We start from the raw sequence: 22006 nt of genomic DNA, 5'->3' as shown, positions 1-22006 counted from the left end.
TCCCTTCAAGTCTCCAAGTGCAAAAATGAAAAAACCTGTTGTCTATGTGCATTGAAAACTACAGAGGAATCTTTGTCTTCTCTGTTGAGGCCCTGTGAAATCTTTGCCAGAATCCACAATCCTGATTTTCCTTATTGGGATCCAACACTTCTCTATACCTGTGGATACACATAACCCTTTCCCCAGGTTAGTACAGTGTCTGAACCATGCCTCATTCTTTATTATTGTTCTGCCACATGACCTTTCTATGGTCCATTATAGTTTCTAATTTGTCATCATGATTAATAATTTGCTTTATGATCTTATTTTTTCAGTCTTTTGTTTCAACTTTAAATTTCATGGCTGAAATTTCATGGCTCTTTATCATCAAATTTCAAGTAATTCAGAGCATAAATTGCTCTTTGTAATTTATTATTAGAAGAAGCCATATATGAAACTCCCCCTTTCTGGTTTTGTAAGTAAATCTTCAAATACCGATTAGTCCTTTCTACTACAGCTTGACCCATAGGATTGTGTGGAATTTCTGTAACATGATTAACACCAAATTCAAAACAAAAGTCTTGAAACCCTTTAGAAGTATATGAAGGGTCATTATCTGTTTTCAAAATCAAAATCCTTTGCTAACACCATGGTTGGCAAAGCAATACAACAAATGTGCTTGAACATTCTTCAAGGCCTCTCCATTCCTAGCTGTTCCAATAATAAATCCTGAAATTATATCAACACATACATGAATATATTTCTGCCTCCCAAAAGGAAATGGGTGACATCCATTTGTCAGATATCATTAGGACTCACACCTTTTGGATTCTTGGCTTTTTATGACAGAGGAGGCAGTATGGGCATATTGAGGCAAAGAATCAAAAAAGAAAGTTGTAAGAGATTTATTAATAATATCATTGCTCTCAGTAAGTGGACCAGGTAAATTGCTATGTAAGCTGATATGCATAATATAAAACTGAGATCTTCCATTTTTAATGATTAATTGTGCTTCAAGGGTTAATTGAGTTATGACATCCCCTTTGTTGGGGACATATGATGTATCTAAGCGCGCATATGAACTGTCAGTAATAACATTGCATGGCTGATCAAAACATAAGGCTTTGATCAACACAAAAATCTCATTTTGTTGAGTAGATGTAAACATTGTCTGGAATTTATTCAATCTCTTCAATTCAGTAATGTATAAAGCAGCTTTCCTATCTTTGATGGCTTCAGTAATTCCCAAAAAAAGGGTAGCAGAAGCTTTCTCTGTCCATGTCCATGGAGACATGTTATAACAACTTTGCAAAAGGAAGTGTAGTGCCATGTTTGAAATTTTGATTTAGAATAGATTGCCATTCAACCAACTCATGAACACACTGTTCTATTTGTTGTGAGGTATATTGTGTATGAATGGTACTAGGAGCTCTTCCTGATAAAGCACGAATTCTCCCAATAGCCTTATGAATAGTATTGGCCAACAACAATGCATAAGTTTGACAAGTTGTATTCTTAAATTGAGGTAAATGCACCCACTCTAACATAATTTCTTTTCGATGTATAATACCTATCAGCAATCCTATAGTATGGAGTATAGAGACCTCAATATCACTCTGTTCTTGAATCCTTTCAGTCATTTGATTCTGTAATAAACTTTCAATTAATTGAATATTGTAGAGTGCTGTTGTCTCCAGAAGCTGCCAATTGCTCTCTGGGAGGAGATCTGCTGTGTCAACTCAAATCTCTCAGGCAGATTCTTCTTCCTGTAGAGAACCGTTGTCTCCAGACAGTTGCCGTTAACTGTCATCCAGAGAAGTGACTTCCCTTCCTGCAGAGAGCCTCATCAAGCCTGGTCTAAAGCAGAGACTCTCTATCTCTGGAGTGCTTCCCTCTTTATCCTCCCGGAGAATGGGCGTGGGATAATGCAAGGGCTTCTGGGAAGAATTACTTCAACCAATGAGCTTGCTCCTCCTAAGCATGCAAGCTCTTCCCCAGGAAAGGCCGGAACTAGAGAATTATCAAGTACCAACTTAGCACTTAGTAAAAATCTAATATCTCATTATCTCATTAGTACTTAGTAAGAACCTAACAGAATATTGTACTGCCTCCGGAGTCCATTTCCTAGGGGAATGTAATTCAGATGAACCTCTCAGAAAATCATAAAGAAATGACATCTGATTGGTGATTATACCCAACTTAGGTCTGATCCACTGAATTTCCCCTATTACTTTTTGAAAATCATTTAAAGTAGTCACCTTTTTCAAATCAAATTTTGGTGTTTTTACATTTATATATGTGTCATATATCTGATAGTCCAAATAATTTATGGGAGTATTTCTTTGTATCTTTTTCCTCTGTAATAACTAATCCACTTTTCCTAAACTCTGTAACTGTCATTGCCAACATATATTCCAATATATCAGAGTTCAAATGTGCAGCCAATATGTCATCCATGTAATAATGTATGATGATTGTTCCCAGAAATCTCTGCCAAACCGGTTGAATAACCTACATACCGCTGACATAATGTGGGACTATTTTTCATTCCCTGAGGTAACACTCTCTCTGATATCTGTGTGAAGGTTCTGTCAAATTAATGGAAAGTACAGAAAATGCAAATTTATGTCTATCTTTTACATTAATGGGAACGCTGTAAAAACAGTCCTTGATGTCAGTGACCCACAATTTATAATCTTTTGGTATCATATTAGGTAATAGAAGGCCTGGTTGAAGAGCACCCATAGTGGTCATAGATGAACTGCCCTCAAATCTGTAAGCATTCTCCGTTTTCCTGATTTCTTCTTTATAACACTGGAGAATTCCAAGCACTAAATGATTCTTCAATATGCACCAATTTTAGTTGTTCTTGAACCATGTTATGTAGGGCTGTCAATTTTGATTTTGTAAAGGCCCACTGGTCAATCCATATGGGATCTGAAGAGAGACCCACTGTATTTGTAGAGTTTCTATAATGGCCTCAAGAGGGGGCCCCACTAAAATTTGCATTAGTGGTAAGTGACAAAAGATCCCTTCCCCATAAGATTATAAGTAAATCCCTCACCACATGAGGCCATATATCACTAGCATTTCCTTCAAAACCTCAATGGCCTCAAAGATTCAATTGCTGGTTGTACTCCACCTATACCATAAACCTCTAGAGGCTCACCTAAAGGCCAAGAATCTTGCCAAAAAAGCTAATAGAAGGAAACACATACGATCAGCACCAGTGTCTACTAGTCCTGTGTATGGCTTCCCTTCTATTATGATTGTGAGATGTAACTGACTCTCCCTAACTCTTTGAGTCCAATACACAGGTTGATCCTTTTCTCCCTTACATAATTTAATCCCTTTCTGTTGCAATATGAGCATGACAGCGACCTTTTGACCTTTTGTCTATAGTAAAATCTCCACTATTAGTATTAATGACAAGTATAAATAAAACTTCTTGTTTAGAAGGAAATAAATGTGTAAAAGGAATAAGACCTGAATATTTTCTCAGGAATAGTAATCAACAGGCCTATGCTGTCATCAGGTATGTGAAATTTACATTGTAAAGGCAGCATGTTGTGGTCAAAGCTGAAACACAAAAGTATCCTCCACTATGCAGTTCTAAAATTTGGAGGAAGGTCTGAGAGCTATTAAGTTCTGATGTTGCTGTCTCAGGCCCACAGTTGCTTCCTTGGGATGATTCTCCCAACTTTGAGCTGATGCCTTGTGAAATTTCATCCTGCTCCTTTGTCCTGGGGCTGGAAGGTCGCCCACCATCGTGTTTAACATTTTCTGACTGGGACTCTCCTTGTCTTTCACATCGTGGACATGGTGTCCCTGGCCTTAGCACCACTCCCCTGGGGCTCCCTACTTCTTTTTTTTTTTTTTTCCCCCTGAGGCTGGGGTTAAGTGACTTGCTAGGGTCACACAGCTAGGAAGTGTTAAGTATCTGAGACCAGATTTGAACTCTGGTCTTCCTGAATTCAGGGCTGGTGCTCTATCCACTGTGCCACCCAGCTGTCCCTCCCTACTTCTTCTACCTCTACACGGGTAGCCTTTTACCCTATAGTCCCTTTTAAAATGACCCATTTTCCCACAATTAAAGCACTTTTCTCAGTAGCATTCTTAACCACTCCTAGTCTGCTGATAAGCTTCAGATTTTACTTGTACCACATAAACAGCACTCCCAACCTCTCTCATCAATGCCCGCCTCCTTCTTCAAACCGGCTCTCTTACAGTCTGCATTACAGCCATTCCTAAGAATATCTTTATCACCACCACAGTCCCTTCTACATCTCCATAATCCTAGTTACTGTCTCCTGCACTCTAGCCCAAAAATCTACAAAAGATGCCCCATGCTTTTGTTTCAAAGAAGTCAACGTTTGCCTTCCTTCCCCTTTGACTGGGGAAGCCCTCTCAACACTCGGGCTAGTCTTTTGTAAGTTTCTATAGCAAATTTAATGGCAGAGCATCACCGGAGTAAGCTCCAAACAATTGATCGTGGTATCTCTGAGCATTAGGGCCATAATGAGCCCTAATGCAAGTGCAACTGCTCCGCACTCTCCAGCCAATAAGCTGAGAAATGTAACATTCTCCTGGACTAAGAATAGCCTGAAACACTAACTTCCAATCATTAAAAGTTAAGACAAAAGTTGCCGGTCCTTTCAGTCGGAGCTTAACACATGGAGACCTCAAACCATCCTCTGTAATCGCCCTTTTCAATAGAGCTCGAAGACACAGCAGCGTGTGACCTGTGACGGGCACCCTCATGTCTCGGAGTCTCCAAAACGGAATAACACCGGAACCCAAATTCCGCCAATGGTCTTTCAAGTCCTGAATCATCCGTTGTATAGGAGTATGGGCACCAGGTGGCGCTGCTCTGCCTCCTATAAATGTATTCTGCTTGTCTCCATGTAGACCACTAGATGTCTCCTTCTCCTGTCCTATAAAGTTACCTGCTTCTCCGTATCAAAAAAACGTTCACGATCCTGCTCGCTAGAAGTCTTCACAGTCACAAAGCTCCTGTGTGCTCATTATCTCCTCAGTAACTGTCTCAGGGCCAAAACCCAATTTCACCCTGTCCTTCGCAGACTTATCACTAAGAGTCTCAGAGTTACATTTTTGCAAGTCCTGCAGATCGCCCCCTTTCACAAGTAAGGTTTTACTTTCCAAATGTTTCAATCTTCTTTGAAACTGCTGCAGCCTCCTTTCCAGCGGGTCTATTGCAGTTAGCATCTGCACTGCCTTTTTTCTCCCCTTACATTTCTCTCCTTCCATAGAGAGGTCAGGATACAACCTCTCCGGACTTACCTCCCTAGAACTAGCAGCACTGAGTGTTCAGTTTGACTCCCAGTTGTAAACTGTCTCTTTTGCGTCGGAAAACCTCCTTCCTCAGTCACTCTTTAATCACTTTGCATAAGAAGAAGGTGGCAGTGAACAATTCCCCTGGCTGTTCTAAAATAAGATGGGTCAATTGTTCTCCCACTACCTTCCAAGAATGTCATTGGGGGGCCGTGAGCTGCCCAAGGACATATCTTCTGCACCTCCTCAACAAACTCCCGAATGACCCTCAAATGTATAAGAGCTCCTAAATCTTTAGCTTTCCAGTGAATAATGCAGAAGCTCAAGGCCTAATAATGCGGAGACAGTGAGTAATGAAGAGACAGGGAGCCAAGTTAATGGAAACTCCGCCCAGCTTCTCCCAGCAGTCTTAATAGTCTTATAGCAAGATCTCTCTAAGCCAATCATACTGAACTACCAGGGACTGTCACGCCCATCTCAGACATGCCATGTAGTCCACAGGGGCGAGGCTCCTTCCGCTCTGCGCCATCTTGTTCAACCCTTATTGACTATAGCCTGATTGCTTTCTCAAAGTTTAACGCTCAATTAAATTAAAAAGAAATGACATCTTTATCTTATCTCCCTTTTTGAGGATATAATCCTCAAGGTTTGAGATACTTTAAAGGACCTAATTTTATACACAAATATACATAACTATTAGCAAGGGGTAGTAAGCCTAAGAACTCATTTAGCTGGGCATAAAATGAAAATGACTACAAACATACCTTTAAAATAGTAAGATTTTTCATACTTGTATCCTATTATATATTATATATTTTGTACTGCCATGACAAAAACTTTCACTCTTCACCTGCTATGATTTCAACATTTGTTATGAAGATTAAAAGGAATAAGATAGGACAATATCAAGATTGTTCTTTTGAGGGCACAAATTAATCTGCCTCAAGCTATAACAGAGGGAAAAAACTCCCTTAGTTCTTAAAGGTCTAGATCACCAGAACCCAAAATAAGATTTAAAAAGAAGAAATATGAAATCACACCTACCCTGAGGCCACACAGAGCCCCTTTCTCATTGCCCACATGCTGTCAAGAGTGATGCTACCCTAAATGACCCAAGAACCCAAATCCAAGAAACCCAAACCCAAACCCCAGTGCTCCTCTCTCTTCAGTACCATAAAAATCCAAGCCTGTCTATGAAAATGTTTTGAGGCCTCAACAGCCATTGCCAAAGATCTCTATAAGAAGGTGTAAAAACATAGGAAAAGTAGACCTGGACTTGAATTCAGTTGGATTCCAATTCCTCCTTCCAGAGTCTCTGCATCCAAAGAAAATGAAGGAATGGAATTCAAGATTCAGAGTGGGATATCCAACCCTGAAAATCTGAGCTTAACTATAAATGGAAAAAGATGGGCATTCAATAATAAAATGAAAGAAAAACAAATATATAAAGAAAAACAAAATCTGAAAATTTCTCTAATAAAAAATGCAGACCACAACACCAACAGTAGAATGAGAGTAGTGAAATCAGTAAGAAACTTCTTTCTAAATATATGTAAAGAGCCAGTCAGGTGGAAATGACAATAAAGAGTTGGGCCCAGGACATTATGGACAAAACCTTGTAATATCCTGCTTACAAGTGAATAAAAGCTTTTGAGAAGGTGTGTTAGTATATCACAAAATAGGAAGGTGCCTAAAAGGAGGGAGGGGAGCAGGAAGATAAAGAAGTGTGACATACTTAGGTCAAATCAAGGGCTACCAGAGAGGGGAAGCTGAACCCTGTGGTCTCTCAAGAAAAGAACAGCTTGCAGAAAAGTGAGAGTATGAGAGAGAAAGTTTTGAAAAAGGATTAAGAAGGAAGGAGAGAGCCTTTAGTTTGGTGGTGGGAGGAGGTTGCACTAATGAATGCTTCTATGGCTGAAAAAAAATGTCAAAAAGGGAAATGGGGACATTATGTGAGTAAGGTCAGGTGAATTTGAAGCTTAAAAATTTCCCTTAGCCTACCTCAAGAGGTGAGGTAGAACCGATGGTGGTCATTGGCACCTCTTGGACTGAAAGGGCATAGACTCAGAGAGAAGAATATCAGGCAAATAGGAAAAAGAATGTAAAACTGAAGAAGCTATAGATAAATGGAATGTTGAATAGTCTGGAATGTGGTGGGGAGTGGGAGGGTTTTACTATGTATGGGGTAGTACACCCTCTGTCACTTGCAGGAATTGAAATTCTTCTGGAAATCAGAAACTTTGGAAAAGGAAAATCTCTGGCATAAAATATCTAGAAGGAAGAGCCCAGAACAGATAATTTAGAAGTTTTGATTCCGTAAGAAATGCAGAGAATAGTGGACTAGATAATTTAGGAGCTACAGAACAGAGAAAAAGAAGTTAAAGGTGGCAGCAAGAGAGTATGGATAATGAAGAAGAATGAGAAAAATCCTCTCTGAAAAGGGATTCAAAAATAAAATTTAAAAAGAAAAACTAATGAATAAAATTAGATGAAGGAGAGAGAAATTTACTTGACTGAAAGGATAAAATGAGGCGAAGAATTAAATAAGACAAAAACAGGAAATAAAACGGAACTAATTCTCAAAACCCAAAGAAAGGAATAACAAGCCTAAAATAAATTTTGCCATGCATCAAGGGAATAAAAAAAAAAAATCAAAAGTTAAAATTATACTATTTAAAAGAGGAAAAAAAAACCTTAACATTAAAAAAATAAAAAGGAATGAAAAAAGGAAACCTCATTATGATAAAAAGAATCATTTATAGAAAAATATCAGGATTGAATTTATATTCTCCAAAAGCCTTAGCATCTGCTTTTATAAATGAAACATTGATGAAGACTTGCAGAAGCAAAAGTAGAAACAAGGCTGCCATCAGATTATACAAGGACAAAAGGAAGAAATGAATTGAGTGTTGAGAAGCCAGATGCCTGGCACAACATAATAACAAGGGGAAATTTAAATTATTTATATATTCACTGGAATCTTCTCTACCAAGTGCAAAGAAACTAATAACTTGTAGGATTTTATCTTACAAAGAGTAGGAAAAGCAACAAGTAGAAAAGATACTCCAGATTTGGTTCTTCCCAACAAGGATGAACTAGTTGTAGAAGTAGAAATGATGGAAATTCATAAATATCAATTCATAAATGGTCAAAAGATATGAACAGACAATTTTCAGATGAAAAATTTAAGCCGTAGCCCTTTTTGTACTGGCAAGAAACTGGAATCTGAGTGGATGACTGTCAATTGGAGAATAGCTAGATAAGTTATGATATATGAATGTTATGGAATATTATTGTTCTATAAGAAATGATCAGCAGGATGATTTCACAGAAGCCTGGAGAGACTTATGTGAACTGATGCTGAGTGAAATGAGCAGAACCAGGAGATCATTATACACAGCAACAGCAAGATTATACAATGATCAGTTCTGATGGACATTGCTCTTTTCAACAATGAGATGATTGAGGCCATTTTCAATGATCTTGTGATGAAGAGAGACACTCAAAGAGAGGATTGTAGGAACTGAGTGTGGACCACAACATAGCATTTTTACTCTTTTTGTTGTTGTTTGCTTGCATTTTTTTTCATTTTTTTCCCTTTTTAATCTGATTTTTCTCGTGCAGCAAGATAATTATATAAATATGTATGCATATATTGGATTTAACATATATTTTAACATATTTAACATATATTGGATTACTTGCCATCTAGGGGAGAGGGTAAGGAGAAGAAGGGGAAATTTTCGAACACAAGGTTTTGCAAGTGTCAATATTTTGAAAATAAAAAGCTTTAATTTAAAAAAAAAAAAGAAAAAAATTTTAAGCTATATCTAATCACATGAAAAAATGCTCTAACTCACTACTAATTGGAGAAATGCAAATTAAGATAATTCTGAGATACTACTACACACATCTCAAATTGGCTAAAATGACAAGACAAGATAATGATAAATGTTGGAGGAGATGTGGGAAAACTGGGACACTGATTATTATGGTGGAGTTGTGAACTGATCCAATCATTCTAGAGAACAGTTTGGAGCTACTACTGGGTCTGAATCCCAAGAAATCCCAAAGGAAGAAAAAGGACCAACTTGTGCAAAAATATTTGTAGCAACTCTTTTTGTGGTGGCAAGAAAATGGAAAATGAGTGGATGCCCATCAGTTGGAGAGTGGATGAATAAGTTATGGTATATGAAAGTAATGGGATATAATTGTTCTATGACAAATGATGAACAAGCTAATTTTAGAGGGGTCTGGAAAGATTTACATGAACTGATACTGAATGAAACAGGCAGAATCAGGAATACATTATACATACTAACAGAAAGATTGTGTGATGATCAATTATGAAAAACTTGGTTCTTCTCAGTGGTTCAGTGACCCAAGGCAATCCCAATAAACTTAGATGGAAAACACCATCTGTATCCAGAAAGAGAACTATGGAGAAAAAATATAAATCAGCATATACTAGATTCACTTTTTTTTTTCTTTTTCTTGTGTTTTTTTTTTTCTGTCATGGTTTTTCCTTTTTGTTTCAATTTTTATGTCCCAACATGATTCATAAGGAAATTTGTAAAAAAAAAAAAAAAAAAAAAAAAAACATATATGTTTAACCAGAAAAAAAAAATGTTGTTTCTATGTGTAACTGGGGAATTTATTTTAAAAATCTGTTGTAATAATCCAGATGAGAACTCATGAGAACTTGACCTAATGAGATTATTATGTTTATTAAAAGAAGATGTCAAATCTGAGAGATGTAGAAATAGACAACTTGGCAATCTCTTGAATGTTGGAGGTGAAAGAGAATGAGAAATTGAGGAATAACCCTATGACAAAAGATATATAGGATAACAAAACTGGGAGATTGGAAGATGATTGATGCTAGTGTTTCAGAACTAAAGTGGTTTTGTAGAGGTTGGGAAGAGGGTCCCCAAAAGTTTGGGGTCCCAGATTGGTGTTGTGAGATGTCTCAAAATAATTTGCAGACTTGAAACCATCTCCTAGTCAAGGAGCAAAGTTTATTGTAAATAATACTGTGCCATTACAAAGTGGACTGAATTGTAAGGGAATTCAGCAGAAACAGAAGCAAAGAGATGCATTTATCCAGCTTCTACCATAGATATGCTAATTCTATGGCTCATAGTTAAGAAGGAATGGTTCTCCATTGATAAAGATTATTACTGACAAGATTACCAGTCAGCAATGAATTGAAGTGCTCTTGTTCACTACAGTGTCAGGAGTTTGATCTGTGGAAGGTTCCTGAGGCCAGAAGCTATCTGACAAAGGAGTAGTCAGAATCAAATAGAATGGGCATGAGTTTCCTGAGGCAGATTCCAAAGCTAGAAGATTTAGGACTATTGATTTATTGTTAGAACAGAAGAACACAAAATTCTATTATATCAGTTTGGCAAAAGAGGAAAGATTTGAGGACAAAGATAAGCTCCGTGCTTAGTCCTGCCAAGGAGGGACTATACTCTATTCTGTGGGCATGCTCTTTTTTATCATTATTTTGACAGGAATATGATTTTATTCATCAAGATGTTAAAATGTGTGCATAACAATTTAAGTACAAAGTACTTTTAACCTCAGCAGCATTACAATAAGACAGTAACAGATTTGACAGTCTTGTTCACAACTACAATGATCATTTACAAAGCTTTTAATTCATACTTCTTTTGTTTAGTTCTCCTCTGCCACCATTGCATGGAATAAAATAGCCCACAGAGCCTTTGTTAGTTCTTGAGTGGGAAACTAATTGCAGGGGGGACAGAAAAACAAGATGCTGTTGCCCACTTAACCACGTGCAGGGAAGTTTGAATCATGCAAAATATTTCCAAATCTGGTGCACCAGCAGAGCCTTGTTAGTTTCTAAATGTTTCAAAATGTGGGGTCCCATCAGCCTTGTATAATTTCATAGCCTTGATAAATCCCAACCAATAGTTTATTCTATAAATACCCCCATAAGCTACTTCCCCTGACCAACTAATTCTCTGATGCTGCTTGGTGCCATCTGCTTTTATGACAATGAAGCAATCCAGACTTGATAATTCTTACTGATTAAAGTTAAATTCCATCCAGGTCACATCTCTTAGTTACACTGGCAACCTGGGCCCCTGCTCTCAGTCTCAGGATAAAACTTAACTTGTCTGAAAGGTTAAAGTTGACTATTGCTAATATCTATGGAGGAGCTAGATAGAGGATCTTGGTTGGTAGTGTTAAGCCCTGGATAATAGAACATACCCCCCTTTTTGTTGCTAGTAGATCTGGGCAAAACTGAGTTTGGAAAAGAGCACTAAACCTTGAGGCTCTGACCCCTTTCCTGACACAGTTAAGGACAGCAAAGAAAAACAGTGTGTCTGCCTCTCTGACTTCATCCTTGTCCAAGGTTACCCTAGGATTTGAGTCATTGTCCCCTCCTTCCTGTCTCCTGAACTGGTCTCCAGACCAAGTTACATTTTCATATCTTAACAAGCTTATCCTTCCCTAGAATTATGGTCCCTCTCATACCACATAAATGACCTTGCCTCCTTTGTCTTTTGGTCTGAATTACAGTTCCCATCTTGTACTAGTGTCAAGTTTACTCCTGTCTCCCTTCTCTCACCTTTGCAGAATCTATCTGTACAGTGTGGTATGTTCTGCAACCTTCCTTCCTATCCATCAAGCCAAGGCCTTTTGTTCTGAGATGCCATCTTCATGGTCACCTGAATATCAGAACTACCTAATGGAATAGTTCTCATTAGTGTTCGCCTGGCATACAATGGGGTGATCTCTTAACTTTTCTTGACCAACATTCTGACTAAGGAATATGAAGAATCCTTTAAAACAACTAACTGAGAATCTTGGTTGGGAAGACTCATACAATTTCAAAAAGCATTTCACCTGGGATATCCATTTTGGAGACTCTGAAATGACTGGGTCAATAGAGAATATCGATCTTTTGCTTTCTGTGATTCCATCATATGGATTTTCAAAAGGTTGTCTATACTGATTGGGCATGCTGCTTTCAAATAAATTGTGCATCATTGTATAGTTAAGTATAGATGCTGTATACATTCTGAGTATGCAAATACAAAAGGATGGATTAATAGTGAATCTTTATAATTTTGTTGGCAATGTTGTAAAATGAGCCTCAAAGAACATAACTAACTAGTTCATGGAAAACCATATGCTTTAAGTTACAAGAAAATCAACAGGGTTATCCTAAATGTACTATATATTACAGGAAATTGTGAAACTGTTAAAAATAAAACTGGGAAACCCTATCTTTTGAAAATTATCTGAAAGTATATACCACTCTACAATCCCTGCTTTGGTGTAATTTAGGGATTGTACATGGATTTTTGGATGGTGCCTGAAACTGACAATTGGGCTTTTAAAAACAAATATAGATGAGAAAGTAAGTATCTTAATCATAGATGCAGTATTTAATAAAAGATAGTTTTTTAACTTTGTCTAAAATTAAATTATTTAACATCTCTCATCCTGTTTTCTTAATGTTGGTTTTTAAAGTATTTTTGGTAATTTCTAATTCTTTAAACTTCTTTTTCTTTTTATTTCTTTTTTTGACATTTTAATATCTATTTCTCTTTTCCTTTTGATATTTTTGAAGTATCAAACTGACTAAACTAGAAAAAATCATTTTATTCTATAGTTCTTGGGATTTTATCTTGCATGTTTCTTCTTATGCCATTTTGATTTTCCATGTTATATGAACCAAACCTGGGTAATGTCCTTATCATTGTTTTTAGCTGACTTCGTATTATTCCAGGCAGGATAACATCAAAAAGTAATCTGATTACTAATTAGTATTCCTGATCTTTTTTCATCCCTGTTGCTCTTCAACCTGAGCATTCTCCTGGACCATAACTTGCATACCAAAAGATGTCCTTTATGATATTCAGAATCTTGTGATATAAACTGATAATTTTTTCCTTCAAAGGTTCATCTTTGCTGACACCAGTGATCTCAGATGTTTCTATGAAACATTGTTTTAATTTAAAGTTTCAGTTACTTAGAAATAACCTGACAGGATTTTAAAATTAATGTTCACTTGGAAGACAGACCTTGCATCTGACTCACTCTTAAGAGAAAGTAACCCTTTTAATTTCTTTCCAAAGTGCACTGTTGCAGTATAAGACACTGAAAGTGGGGGGGGGGATATAAATAAAAGCTTTATGAATATAAGAACATGGTAAGTAAAATTTTAACATCTTGAAGCTGGACAGCTCTTATGAGTACCCTAATATCATTCTTCATTAAGTAGCATTCCTTGCAGCTAATGCCATGTGTTACATCACAAAGCACCTGTTTTAGTTGATCTCCATGGTAACAGAAATGGATCCAGTTCTCCATTGGAAAGCATTGGTGTGATGTTTGAAAGTATTTGGGGTCTTAGAGTGGGAAGAAGCTATTTTCTTCAACTCTTTTTCCAAAAATCTTTCTGGAATTTTAGGTAGGTGCTGATTTAGCTTATCATTGATAGCATAGGCTTCTTAAATTTAATATTTTTAAAACAGAGCTTCATCATCCTTCCTTTCCTAAATCCTACTGTGCTTACAACCAAGATGTCATTCTTAACATCTCCCACTTTGTTATTCTCTATATCTATCAACTGCCAACAAAAGCTATTGATTTTTATCATCCAAAAATCTATGCCAACTATCTTGCTGGGTTTTTTCCTTCTATATTTTCATAACCCATATACAGGCTACAATATTACAATAACCTGTTCATTGGTCTACCTGCCACAAATCTTTTCCTACTCTTCCACTTATCTTTAATCAAAGTCACTTCCCTTAAATGCAGACACCATCAAGTATAATCTATTTCACTACTCAATCAAGCTAGTTGGCTTCCCCCAATAACACCAAGGAAAAGTTTGTAAACATCTGTTTGCCATTCAAAGCCCTTCATAATCTGATTCCCCATAACTACCACACAATCAAGCACACACAAATCTTTCTAGAACAGTCATTTTATACTTACATACAAGGAATAATAAAAGAGAGGCATTGATCACAAAGAGCTTAATATCTAATAATAGCAGAAACCATTTAATAATGAACATGAAGTACCCGTGGCATTCTCAGTCTTAATTCAGTATCTCATATGTAGTTTCTTTAGAAATGCTCCAATATTGCATTAAGATCTCTCATCTTCTCTTGACATCTGCATTCTTTTATTGTTCTATATTTGTACTGATTTTATCTTGACCAATTCTTTTTTCTTTTTTCCATTATGTTGGTAAAAATACCATTTCAGGTAGTATTTCTTTAGAATAGGAACAGAATACAATCCAATTAAAATCTTACTATAAGAAATGAAAACCTAAAACAATGTTTTGAATCTAAGAAAAAGTGTTTCATAACCTAATAAAAATATTTTGTATTTTTTACTTTTAAATAGTAGCATGTATATGTATGTAAACATATATTTGCACATATATATTAATATTCTTTGTTAATAATTGCCATGTGCATATTATATATATAATATAAACTTGTTTCTGTATATGTACTATATATGTCATCTTATAGTATGAAATTTGTAGTTGTCTATAGAATATTGTGTAGCTACATATATATGTATATAGACATAGTCATTATCTAATATTATACATATATAAGGTAGAAAACTATGTTTTGATTTTAAAACATCACAAGCAAAAACACAGCATATTTCCTATTATTTTCTGATCTTGGAAACCCTTATACTTACCCCTATATTTCAAGTTATTTTTCTTGAGTTTCTACTAATTTATCCTCTTTTTAAAAAATATTATAAGTATTTAAGTTTCTGCTTTTATTTTAATATCTTGCATTTTTATTGTTTTATTGTGCTTATCGTGTATATTATATTCTTGACTTGTGTAATTCACCTTGCATCATCAGTTCATCTTGAACTTTCCTTGTTTCTCCATGTTACCCACATTGATCATTCTTTACAGCACTGTGATATTCTATTACATTCCTGTAACACTATTTTTATTCAGTTGCCAATAAATGGACTTTGGCTTTTTGAAAATTATTTGCTAACAAAAAGAATGCTGTTTTTAAAAAATGTATTTTGGGGATTTTCTCCTTATCAATGGCTTGTTTAAATTATAAGTCCAGTAACAGAGCTTCTTGATCCATAAAAGAATATTGATATTTTAGGCCCTTTATTTACCAGATATATATATATATATATATATATATATATATATATATATATATATATATATATATATATTTTTTTTTTTTTTTTTTTTTTCCCCTAAATTGATTGTACCAATTTATAGCTTCAGCAATAGTACAGCCGTTCAGAAATCAGGGTCCATCTTTGAATATCTCTGTCAATTCTCAATTTATGAGGTGAAGAGTTACTTTTATTTGTATTTCTCTCATAAATAGTGATTTGAAGCATTCTTTGCTGGAAAACAACTTGCAATTCTGGGCTTGGGATTTGAGTATCCCTGGAGTGTCCTTTTTTCATTTCTAGGAAGAGGGGCTGGAGTGTCCTTGGTTAGTAAGGCACTCTAGCCATGGAGATCTTGAATCTAGGATTCTACCTGGATGTGGTATCCAATTTATCAGAAAGCCCTGAAAAGCCAGAAAACCAGCCAAGGTGGAGCTTTAGAAGTAGAATTTACTGAAAGTAGATTATATAGAAACTGAGCATAGTTGTGTATCTTTCACTCCCTGAAGGCTGAGGTAATGTAATTATGTTCACCAGGTGTTGGGGGAGAATCTTTGTGTGTTATTCTTATTAAACCTTTGATGTCAGTATTACTCTCTATAAACTTACTTAAATGACTAAATGGAATTGGGGTGCTTAGGGTCCCCTAATACAGAAAAATATAATCAGTATGGTTTAAATAACAATCAATGATAGCTGGAGCTTGAGGGTTTGGGGTGGGGAGGAGCTGTGTTCAGACACTTATTTTTATGAGATGATACCTTTAGAATACTTTTTTTTTTTTTTTTAAATCAACTTTAGATTCCTTCCCTGAAAAGTATTATATGAATGTATTTCTTGGCTTTCATTTTTTTATGCCTTGGCCACTTAATTTATCCTTTTACTCATAATTTTAGAATCTTTTTTAAAATTTTCAGCATTTGCTTTTATATGATTTTGATTTCCATTTTTCTCCTCCCTTCCTTGCTTCCCTCATCTCCAAAATGGCAAGCAATCTGATAGAGGTTATACATGTACAGCCTTATTAAACATATTTCCACATTAGTCATGTTGTAAAAGAAAAATATGAACAAAAGGGAAAAACCATAAGAAAAAAACCAGTGAAAATAGTATGCTTCAATAGTCATTCATATTTATTTCCATAGTTATTTCTTTGGGTATGGATAGCATTTTCCATCATGAATCTTTTGAAATTATCTTGCTGAGCAGAGCAAAATCTGTCTAAAATCCATCTGCTCATCATTTCTTATAGAACAATAATACTCCACTACATCCGTATATCCATAATTTGTTCAGCCATTACCCAACTGATGGGCATCCCCTCAATTTCCAATTCTGTGCCACCATAAAGAGCTTCAATAAATGTTTTTGAACATGTGGGTAGTATATAATTTTTAACACTGATAATTCCAAGGAATTCATTGCAGAAATTTTAGCATGATATCTTACTGCTATCTTTGTTTTTGTTCTACCTTCCATCCAGTCTCTCTCTTTTCTGCCCCTTTCTCCTCCTACTTCTTTATAGAATGAGATACAGTTCTCAAGAATTGTAAACATAATTTTCCTATCTAGGAATGTAAATAGTTTAATCTTTAAATAATATGTAGTTTTGCCTCTCTGAAATCATCCTGCTGATCATTTCTTACAGAACAATAATATTCTATAGCATTCATATACCATAAATTATTCAGCCATTCTCCAACTGATGGGCATCCCACTCAGTTCCTAGTTTCTGGCCACTACAAAAAGGACTGCCACAAACATTATTGCACATGTGGATCCCTTTCCCTTCTATAAGATCTATTTGGAATATAAGCCCAGTAGAAATACTGCTGGATCAAAGGGTACACAGTTTGATAGTCCTTTGGGCATACTTCCACATTGTTCTCCAGAATGGTTGGATCAATTCACAACTCCACCAACATTGTATTAGTGTCCCAGTTTTCCCACATCCCCTGGGACTTTTGTCATTATCTTTTCCTGTCATCTTAGCCAATCTGATAGGTATATAGTGGTATCTCAGAGTTGTCTTAATTTGCAGTTCTCTGATCAATAGTAATTTAGAGCACTTTTTCATATCACTAGAAATGGTTTCAATTGCTTCATCTGAAAATTGTCTATTCATATCCTTTGAACATTTATCAAATTGGAGAATGGCGTAAATTCTTATAAATTTGAGTCAATTATATATTTTAGAAATGAGGCCTTTATCGGAACCCTTAAATATAAAATTATTTTTCCAACTTATTGCTTCCTTTCTAATCTTGTCTGCATTAGTTTTGTTTGTCCAAAAACTTTTAAACTTAATATAATCAAAATTATCTATTTGGTGTTCAATTATTAGTTCCAGTTCTTCTTTGGACACAAATTCCTTCCTTCTCCACAGATCTAAGAGGTAAACTCTTGAAGTTCTTCTAATTTGCTTATAATATTACTCTTTATGTCTAAATCATGAAGCCATTTTGACCATATTTTGTTATGTGGAGTTAGGTGTAGGTCAATGCCTAGTTTCTTCCATACTAGTTTCCAATTTTCCCAGTAGTTTTTGTCAAATAGTGAATTCTTATCCCAAAAGCTGGGGTCTTTGGATTTGACAAACACTAGATTGCTATAGTTATTACCTATTTTATCCTGTGATCCTAACCTATTCCACTGATCGACTATTCTATTTCTTAGCTGGTGACCAAATTGTTTTGATAACTACTGCTTTATAATATAGTTTTAGGTCTGGTACAGCTAGGCCACCTTCATTTGCATTTTTTTCATTAATTCCCTTGAAATTCCTGACCTTTTGTTCATCCAGATGAATTTTGTTATTTTTTCCTAGATCTACAAAATTATTTCTTGGAAGTTTGATTGGTTATGGCACTAAATAAGTAGGTTAATTTAGGTAGTATTGTCATTTTTATTATATGTGCTCAGCTTACCTGTGAGTATTTGATATTTTTCCAAATGATTAGATCTGACTTTGTGGAAAGTGTTTTGTAGTTGTGTTCATATAGTTCCTGACTTTGTCTTGTCAGGTAGAGTTCTAAATATTTTATATTATCTAAAGTTATTTTAAATGAAATTTCTCTTTGTATCTCTTGCTTCAGGACTTTGTAATATATATAAAAATGCCAATGATTTATGTGGATTTATTTTTTATTCTACAACTTGGCTAAAGTTATGAAATGGTTTTTAGTAGTTTTTAGCTGATTCTCTAGGATTCTCTAAGTGTACCATTGTATATCTGCAAAGAGTGATAATTTGGTTTCCTCATTGTCTACTCTAACTCCTTTAATCTCTTTTTCTTCTTTTATTGCCAAAGCTAACATTTCTAATACAATATTGAATAGTAATGGTGATAGTGGCCAACCTTGTTTCACCCTTGATCTTAATGGAAATGGTTCTAGGTTACCTTCATTATATATGATGCTTGCTGGTGGTTTTAAATAAATACTACTGACCATTTTAAGGAAAACTCCATTTATTCCTATACTTTCTAGTATTTCTACGAGGAATGAGTGTTGGATTTTTTTATCAAAAACTTTTTCTGCATCTATTGAAATAATCATATGCTTTTTTGTTAGTTTGATTATTAATATAGTCAATTATGCTAATAGTTTTCCTAGTATTGTACCAGCCCTCATTCCTGGTATAAATCCTACTTGGTCATGGCATATTATCCTGGGGATGACTTGCTGTAATCTCTTTGCTAACTTTTTAAAAAATATTTTTACATCAATATTCATTAGGGAATTTGGTCTATAATTTTTTTTTCTGTTTTGATCCTACCTGGTTTTGGTATCAGCATCCTATCTGTCTCATAAAAAGAATACTTAGGACTCCTTCTTTCCCTATTTTTTCAAATAGTTTGCATAGTATTAGAATTCATCTTTCTTTAAATGTTTAGTAGAATTCACATGTAAATCCATCTGGCCCTGGAGATTTTTTTCTTAGTTAATAGCTTGTTCTATTTATTTTTCCTAAATGGGACTATTTAAATAATTTATTTCCTCTTTTGAAATATTCCTCCATTTTACTTAGATTATCAGATTTATTGACATAAAGTTGGACAAAATAACTCCTAATTATTTCCTTTTCATTGGTAAAGCTCTCCTTTTTCATTTTTGATACTACCAATTTGCTTTCTTTCCTTTTTCTAATCAGATTAACTAAAGGTCTATCTATTTTATTGATTTTTTTCATAAAATCAACTCTTTTGTTTATTAATTCAATAGCTATCTTCCTTTTAATTTTATTAATCTTTCCTTCTATTTTCAGAATTTCAAATTTGTTATTTAATTATTTTTAAAAATTTGTTCTTTTTTCTAGCTTTTTTAGTTGCAAGCCCAATTCATTGATCTTCTCTTTCTCTATTTTATGCAAGTATCTAGAGATATAAACTTCCCCTAAGAACTGCTTTGGCTGCATCCCATAAATTTTGATGTGTTGTCTCATTATTGTTATTCTCTTGGATAAAATTATCACTTGTGTCTATGATTTGTTGTTTCGCCCACTCATTCTTTAGGTTTAGATTATTCAGTTTCCAATTAATTTTTGGTCCATTTTCCCCTGGCCTTTCTTACATGTAATTTTCATTGCATCATGATCTGAAAAAAATGCATTTACTATTTCTGCCTTTCTACATTTGATTTTGAGGCTATTGTGTCCTAATATATAGTCATTTTTGTATAGGTTGCCAAGAAAAAAAGTATATTCCTTTCTATCTCCATTCAATTTTCTCCAAAGGTCTATCATACCTAACTTTTCTAGAATTCTGTTTACCTCCTTAACTTCTTTCTTATTTATTTTGTGATTTGATGTAGTACTGAGAGAGCAAGGTTGAAATCCCCCACTAATATCTTTTTTCAGTCTAATTCCTCTGGTAACTCTCTTAACTTCTCTAGGAATTTGGATGCTATATAGTGCATATATGTTTAGTATTGATAATACTTCATTATCTATGGTACCTTTTAGTAGGATATACTTTCCTTCCTTATCTCTTTTAATTAAATCTATTTTCGCTTTTTCTTGATCTGAGATCAGGATTGCTACCCCTTTTTTTTTTTTTTTTTTTTGTTACTTCAGCTGGAGCATAATAAATTCTGCTTCAGCCTTTTACCTTTACTCTGAATGTATCACTCTGTTTTAAATGTGTTTCTTGTAAACAACAAATTGTAGAATTCTGCCTTTTAATCCAGAATCCAAGTGAATTTTAATTCACTTCCATTTTATGTGAGAGTTTATCCCATTCACATTCTCAGTTAAAATTACTAACTCTATATTTCCTGCCATCTTCTTTTCCCCCAGTTATATTTTCCTCTTTCCTTTCCCCTTTCCCTCTCCCCAGAATTTTGCTTCTGACCACCCCCTCCTTTAAACAGTCCTTCCTTTTTACAGCTCTTCCCCCATTCTTTTTCCCTTTCCCTCTTATTTCTTTATAGGGTGATACAAGTTTCTCTGTGAAGCTAAATAGGTCTGATACTTTCTCATTGAGCCAAATCTGATGAAAATCAGATTCACACAATGTTCATCCCCCTCCCTTCTTTCCCTCAATTGTAATAGGTCTTTTTTACTTCTTCATAAGATGTAATTTACCCCATTTTAAGTCAATTTTCCTCTACTTCCAATAGAATCAATTTTCCTCCTTTTTTTTTTTCCCTGACGCAATTGAGGTTAAGTGACTTGCCCAGGGTCACACAGCTAGGAAGTGTTAAGTGTCTGAGTACACATTTGAACTCAGGTCCTCCTGACTTTAGGGCTGGTGCTCTATCCATGCACTACCTAACTGCCCCCTCTAGTTTCTTTTTATATCATTACAATAAAATCAAATTATACTTGCACCCTCTAAGTATATCCATAACAGAGATACAGATCTCAAGAATTAAACATATCATCTTCCCATATAGGAATATAATATTTTTAACTTTTTTTTTAAAGTTACTTTTTTCTTTTCTTTTTACCTTTTTTTGTTTCTCTTGAGTTCCGCATTTGAAGATCAAATTCTCTGTTTATTCAATTGTAGCCTTTTCATCAGAAATAAATGAAACTTACCTGTTTCATTAAATGGTCATCTTTTTCCTTGAAAGATAATGCTCAGTTTTGCTAGATAATTGATTGTAGGCTACAATCCAAGTTCCTTTGCCTTTCAGAATGTCAAATTTCATACCCTTCAATCCTTTAATTTGGAAGCTGTTGCTGAGTAATCCTGATTGTGGCTCCTTAATATTTGATTTGTTTCCTTCTGGCTGCTTGCAATATTTTCTCTTTGATTTGATAATTCTGAAATTTATCTATGGTGTTCCTTGGAATTTTCATTTTCAGGTCTCTTTCAGGAGGTGATCAGTGAATTCTTTCAATGACTATTTAAACCCCTGGTTCTAAGACATTAGAGTAGTTTTCCTTGATGATTTCCTGAAAGATGATGTCTAGGCTCTTTTTTTCATCATTATTTTCAGAAAGTCCCGTCTCTCCTAGATCTGTTTTCCAAGTCAATTTTTTTCCAATGAGTTATCTTACATTTTCTTCTATTTTTAAAATTTTTTTTTGGTTTTGTTTGACTGATTCTTGAAGT

The sequence above is a fragment of the Sminthopsis crassicaudata genome, chromosome 3 (genome assembly GCF_048593235.1).
Source record: "Sminthopsis crassicaudata isolate SCR6 chromosome 3, ASM4859323v1, whole genome shotgun sequence".
Classification (NCBI taxonomy): domain Eukaryota; kingdom Metazoa; phylum Chordata; class Mammalia; order Dasyuromorphia; family Dasyuridae; genus Sminthopsis; species Sminthopsis crassicaudata.
Note: the sequence above shows the minus strand (reverse complement) of the source record.